This window comes from Falco rusticolus, chromosome 20 (assembly GCF_015220075.1).
Source record: "Falco rusticolus isolate bFalRus1 chromosome 20, bFalRus1.pri, whole genome shotgun sequence".
In the NCBI taxonomy this organism is placed as follows: Eukaryota; Metazoa; Chordata; class Aves; order Falconiformes; family Falconidae; genus Falco; species Falco rusticolus.
Window position 1 is genome coordinate 5,520,899 of NC_051206.1, and position 6,567 is coordinate 5,527,465.

Consider the following 6,567-nt stretch of genomic DNA (forward strand, 5'->3'; position numbering starts at 1 on the left):
CAGGGCAGAAAGGGAGGCAGCAGCAGCCATGGCTTTGTAGAAGGCAGACAGGTGCAGGACGGGGACGCATCCTGCACACGGGGGTCAAACCCAGCATCCTGCCTGCTCCCCCAGCCAGTCCCAGCAGCACCGGAGGAAATCCCGGTATTCAGAGAGGAGAGGATGCTGAAGGGAAGGGGCAGCACAGACCCTTCCCTCCTTTGCAGGGGAACGGGGATCCCCACGGCCCCTGCCCCCCCCAGGGCTCCTCTGTACCTGCTCTGCAAAGAGGTGAGGAAGTGGGGAGAGCGCTCCTACCTGTGCAAACAACAGCATGGCTCTTCTCTGTGTTTATACAGCTTTTATATAAACCCCAACAGGAAACCGTTTGCTGGGGAGGACAGCAGTCTGAGCAGGGTGGGTCTCTGGCTGCTGCTGGGCACGGTCCCCGCTCCCCAGCACACTGCAATTTACTGCTCTGGGGTGGATTCAAACAACTAAAAATGGAAGCAGCAAGAGAGGAGCCAGGGCTAACTGCCCCTCAGAGACCTGTCTCTGAGACTGCAATTACAACTGGCCATTACACCCACGCAGCTATTTTGGAGTGGTGACGGACACCCCTGCACCCACCTGTGCACCCTCGCAGGGGCACAGGCTCCCTGCAAGCCCTTACATCGGGGATGATGCTCCCACACGACCTTTGCATGCCGAAACAGCCTTGTGCAACCTGTCTCCCCCATTTTGCTCGGGGACCCCGAGGGCTGCATTTTCGCTGCTCCTGCACCAGTGAGTCACCCAGCTGAGCTGTCCCAGGGACTCAGCACAAGACCTTCCACACTCAGGCAGAGCGTTTCTGGGCTGAGTGTAGTGGGGAAGCCCCTTCCCGTCCCGTGGCTCATCCCCAGGAATGCATCCAAGGTGCCAAAAGCAGGAACCAGTGCCGGAGCAGGCTGCCCAGCTGAGGCAGCAAGGGTCAGAGCCCAGGCACACAGCCTGTGGCTTCCCGTGTGGAGAGCCCCTGCTCCGATCCGGGGTCCGTGTGCCGGGGCTGCCGGCGGTGATAGAAGGTAGCTGCCGCCGGCTGGCTCAGGGGTCTGGGAGGCTCTGGACCGGGGCAGCTTGGCCTCTGCCTCCCCGCTGGAGCAGAGCTGGCCCCTGTGGCATCCACCACATCAGAGCAACCCAGAGGCAGGCGAGCGCCAGGGTGCCTCGGCGCCAGCGACCAGCCTGTTAATGCAGCAGGCAGAAAAACAATGGGGCAAGGCCAAATTCAACAGGGAGAAGAGTCTGAGCTCGGCTGCCAGGTCGGGAAGGCTTCAGGAGCCAGCAGTGGGGGGCTGTACCCAGCCCAGGGCCACACATCCCTCAGGGTGGAGAGGTGGTGACTGCCAGCGAGAGACCTTGCCTGGCACAGATGCCCTCCAAAATAAAAAAAAAGGAGACTCAATTTTTCTTTGAGGCTCAACACAAGCAGCCTTCCAGATGCCCTTGGGAAAGAAGGGCACGCCAAAGGCAAAAATTTTGGGCGGCAGGGAGAAAAGCCTTTCCCTTGCCCAGCTCCTTGCCCCAGCCTGCAGCTCAGGTCAGGAACAGAGTATTTGCCGAAATAAAAAGCAAACACAACTGCAAATGTAACTATAGGGCAAAACTATAATGCTTAAAGCAGATGCATGCTTGGAAAAATAAATATCCAACTGTGCAGCATACATACTGCATTAACCCTTCCCGGCTATGTGCGCTGCAGCCTGCCCTAAGGCCTTACAGCTACCAAGGGTATCTCCAGCACTGAGCTCGCTGCATGCTGCGGGCATCTAGCAGCAGGGGAGCCTGGCACATGGGGCAGGAAGGATGGGGAAAGGACCACCCTCACCCACAGAGCTCTGTAAAACCAGTTCCATTTCAGAAGCGTCCTCAAATTCAGGGATCCCTACCAAAGGGCTTGATTTTCAGATCTACAGAGCATCTGTTGGTACCCAAAAGTCTCCACTAGGCTGGTACCACTGCCTGCTCTAGGACGGGACTGGTGGAGGACAGGGAGACTGGGATACAACCAGTCTACCATGCCTTGGAAGAGGCAGAGACCTGTTATCCAGCCTGGGAGGATGCTGGATGGGGTTTTCACTATGTTCAGCTCCTCCAAGGGAAGCTGCTGGGAGGGGAAGGACACACACTTCCCCAGCAAACATTCTGGCACAGATTTGCTTGCATTTGCCTTTGTGCCCATAAGCAGAAGCTCCCAAACCAGGGAGAAAGCTGAATTACCAGGATGGGACAAGCATCTGCGACCCAGCCCCAGCATCACAGATCTCGAGTTGGAAGGGACCCATAAGGAACACCGAGAACTGCCTAGCACTAATCAAACACCAGCCCACTCCCTGCTGACCTCAGACTCGGGGGCTTTGGGCTACAGCTGCCAGTTTGTACTGGCAGGGGGCCAAGGGGATCCAGTCTGTAGTGGGAAGAGACCAGGAGATCCAGTTCATACTGGGATGTGGGCCAGTCAAGCAGCCCCTCCTAGCAGCCTTGGGGGGCCAGGGCATCAGGGGGAAACCATCTGGGGCTGGGAGCAATACAGCTCCTAGTTCAGTTCACGGTTTTAGGCAGATCAGTAAACGGGGAGCTCCAGTTCACACTCGAAAGCAATGTGGGCCCCTTCCCAGCACAGCCGGGGCAGGCACCTCGCGCACAGCCAAGCCCTGAGCCGATGGATGTGCACGCAGGCTGCTTTTGCAACGGCGTCGCTCCTGCCTTCACCCCACCAGGGCTGGGACTATTTATTTTAATCCTCTCCGAGCAACACAACGAAAAGGCAACAGTGCATGCCAGCCACCACAGAGATTAAGGGAGGAAGTGCTCCTGTGTGGGGAAAATGGCTGCTAGCCAGAGCAGGGGTCCGCGGGCTCCACGCTCCCACAGCATCCCCGGGGCTGGGCAGGGCAGCTGCCCCCCCGCACCCCCACCGGCACCCAGCTGGTCAGCACCCGGAGATGTCCAGCCAGAGCACATCACCGCCTCCGCCTGAACACAAATCCCCGTTTCGCTCTGGCTGGGACCCTGGCAGAGCAGCTGCCTCCAAGCCCATCTGTTTTATTAACGCAAGCAGTTGGGCGAACTGCACCGCTGAGGTTTAAACATTGACGGGGAGGAAGCTGCCCCGGCCAGCCGTGACACCCGCGGCACGGGGCAGTAACTCCACAACCCGGGTCGAGAAGGGAATCGCCAGGCGGCTTCGTTGCTCCACGGTGTAGCCCGAACGCGCCTCACGCAAGGCCAGCTGGCTGCGAGGGCGGCTCACGGCCTCAACAGCCCAACCAAAAAACCACAAACCGGGCAACCAGCAGCACCAGCCGAAAGCCAGCCGGTGCCCAGGGCTGTACGCCCCGGCAGGTCCCCGAGCATCGCTGCGCCGCCGCACTCCCCGCGCGCTCGCCACGCACAGGCGAGGGCGATTCCCAGAGACCCCCGAAGAGTTTGGGCAAAGGCAGCCCGGGGAGCCCCCTCCTCCCCGCTGCGGCTGGCAAACACAAAGGGAAACAGAAACCCGAGGACCGCGTTACGTGCTGGGGACCGCCGCACCGCCCCGGGACCCCCGACCTCAAACAAAACCAAACCCAGCTCCCCTTCCATCTTGTTCTGGAAGGCGCGAGGCTCCTCTTCGGAACTTTTCGGGAATAAGGGACCGGGCAGCAACTCGGCAAAGAGCCGCCAGCCCCGGGCCGGGGACCCCCGCCGCCAGGAGGGCTCTGGGGCCCCCGCCCGCCCCGGGAGCCTCCCAGCCCCGGCTCGGCCCCAGCGAGGGGCTCGGACCCGCCGCGTTTCAAAACTGCCGCCCGGACCCCTCCGCGGGGGCTGCAAACCGAGCCCCTCCAGTCGCGGGGGCTGCAAACCGGGGCCCCCGACACACGCAAGCCGGACCTCCCCGGTGTCCGCGACCCCCCCCCCCCAGCTCCCGCAAACCGGACTCCCCCGCCCCGGTGCTTGCCAGCCGCCCCGCCACGGGCCACCGGCGCGCCCGAGGCGGGGGGGGGGCAGGGGTGTCCGCCCGCGGCGGACCCTCGCGGGCCAGGGGCGGCCCCGGGTCGCCCCCCCGGAGCACAAAGCGATACGCCGCGGTGCCGGGCAGCCCCGGCGGCGGTACTCACCGGAGCCCCGCGGACGGCGGCGCGGCACGGTGCCCGCCGCTCCCGGGAACAATGGAGGGAGCCCCGGCCGGGGCGGGAGCGCAGCCCGGCCGCCGCCGCGCTCACAGCGGCCGCCCCATGGCGGGGCCGGCCCCGAGGTGGCGGCGGGAGGCGCTCCCGGAGGCGCGGCCGCCCCGACGGCCGCCGCTGCCGCTGCCCGCGCCGCCGCGTCCCCTCCGTGCGCCCGCCGCCGCCGGACTGAGCCGCTCCCGCACCGCCCCGCCGCCTGCCCCCGGCTCCGCCCCCGCCTTCCTCCCACCCTCCTCCTCCTCAGCGGCCTGATGGGGCTTGTAGTCGCCGCCGGGCCGGGCCGCCCCCCGGAGCCCCCGCGCTGGGCTCCCGGCAGCAGGGTCCCGGGGGTCCCCGCCAGGTTTTGCGGGGGTCTGTCCGGCTGTGCCGCTCGCCTCCGCGCTCTCGGTCGCACCGGCGGAGCCCCGGGCCCGGCGGGCAGTCGGGGGCGAGGGGCTCTCCTGCACCCCACCGTTTGCCCTCTGCGGGCAGCCCCTCGCCCGGCCCACCTGCAGAGCGAGGCTCCGGGGCACCCGCTCGCTGTGCGCAGGTTTCGAGAGGACTGCCAGACCCAAATCCTTCCCAGGAGCCGTCCAGGACCCACTGCCGCTGCGGTCCCTGCCCTGCTCAGCTGTGCACATCGGGCAACCTTCCACCGAGGTTTGGAGCAGGAGCATGGCAGCTCTAACATGGGGCACCCCAAAAACTCTCTACGTGCATGGGCAGCACGGGCACCCTCTGCTCAGTCTCAGCTGGGACCATGCTGGGGCGCCAGGCTGGAGGGCAAGGTGGGATATTGCCACACCAGTGAACCCAGCCTGCGTTCCACACCCTCCAGCATGGCAGCCCACCCCACGGAGCCCCAGTTCATGCAGCTCAGACGAGCTCCCCCAAAACTGGGCTGGCGCAGGGTAACAGGGATGGTAGAGGGCGGTTCAGCCTCCGTCAGGAAGCACAAGTACGGGAGCAGCCCCAAGTCAGACTCTAAGTCAGGGCATCCCAGGATGAAGACATCTCCGGCTGGCAGTGAAAGACCTGCGCGAGGCAATGTGCAAGTGATTAAGTTATAACAGGGAAGAGGACAGGCTGAATTAGCCCTGTCAATCACCAGAGCTATATTTGAACCAAATGCTGGGCATCCGTCTCCAGGAGCAGCCTCTTGCTGGTTCAGGCAACTGTTCAGCTTGCCATGCCAAGACCCAATGGATATTTTCTTTCCAGGACAACAGATGTGTGGACAGGGAGAAGGGGGGAAGGTAACACACCTGCTGGGATGCCGTTCTCCCAGCAAGCCAAACATGGGGAATATTTCGATGACAGCAGGGCAGCAGAGCTGACCCCAGCCCCCTGCAAGCACGCCTCACCCCATGCACCTTTAGGGCATCCTAGGCAGCCGCTCGTCCCCAGGCCTGCTTTCCTCTCCCTTCCTCACCCAGCAGCCGAGAGCCAGGCCGCTGTGGGCTGGCAAGGCTGCTGGGCACCCACACAAGCTGGGGGGAGCTGCCCTGCACAGCAGCTCCTGGCCCTGCTCTCCTCCAGAGCGGCTGTGCCTCCCCTGGGTTTCTGTCCCAGGCTTGGTAATGTTGGCCCCAAAATGGACCCTATGGGATTGCAGCATAGCACCTCGCGATGGAAAGGGGACGGGCTTGCACCTCTGCAGCTGCTGTTCCTTGGGGACAGTTTTCTGCTTGGCTGCATCAACAGGACACAAGTCCTTGGGCCTTTATAAGTAAAGGTGTTGTCTGAAAATGGGGGGAACCATCCCCTGCTCCTGGGACATTTGAGAATTTGGCTGCATCCCTGACCTCAGCATCACATCAGGGCTCAGTGCAGGAGTGACCATGAGCTGTCACCATCTGGTAACATAAGCAGAGCATGGGCAGGTTCCCCAGGACGGACGGGGGGACAAACGCTCCCCCAGAGCCGGTGGGGTTACTGCCAAGGGCCGTGGCTGAGACTGAGGAGCAACAGGGCCCCACAGACTGAGCTGGAGCTCACTGCCTGGTTGTACTTGCAGGGATGGGCAGGGGGCTGGGGGACTGTGCCGCGGCAGCGTCAGACAGCACCAGCCCCGGCCAGCCTGTGGCCTTTCTCCTGGACCTGGGGGGGTGATGTGCTGGGTTCTTATGCACACACGTTTTCATCGGTGATGCAATGTTGAGGTAACGCAGATGCTAATTTCACATTAACCTGGGCTTGTTTCAGTTTAACTGCAGTTAATCAAGAACAGGATTAAGATAAACTTAAAGTAGGTCTCAGTTACCACAACAGCTGAAGAACATACGGTGTGTCAGGCAAATCCCTGCCGCAGCCCGTGAGCACCAGCCGGTGGGGAGCAGCATCAACCGCTCAGGTTCAGCTTCCGTGCTGCTGGGTACCACCATGGAAACTGGAGCAC

At 62.8% G+C, this 6,567-nt stretch overlaps 1 protein-coding gene across 8 annotated transcripts in view; it reads right to left on the minus strand.

The window, feature by feature from the left end:
* The window catches only part of FGFR1 (fibroblast growth factor receptor 1), a 29,852-nt gene extending 25,501 nt beyond the window's left edge, over nucleotides 1-4,351 (minus strand). For all 8 annotated transcript variants that reach the window (XM_037371700.1, XM_037371699.1, XM_037371698.1 and 5 more), the window contains exon 1: nucleotides 4,122-4,351. The gene's annotated coding sequence lies outside the window, so the exon portion shown is untranslated. The remainder of the gene's footprint in view (nucleotides 1-4,121) is intronic.
* Between the last annotated feature and the right edge of the window lie 2,216 nt (nucleotides 4,352-6,567).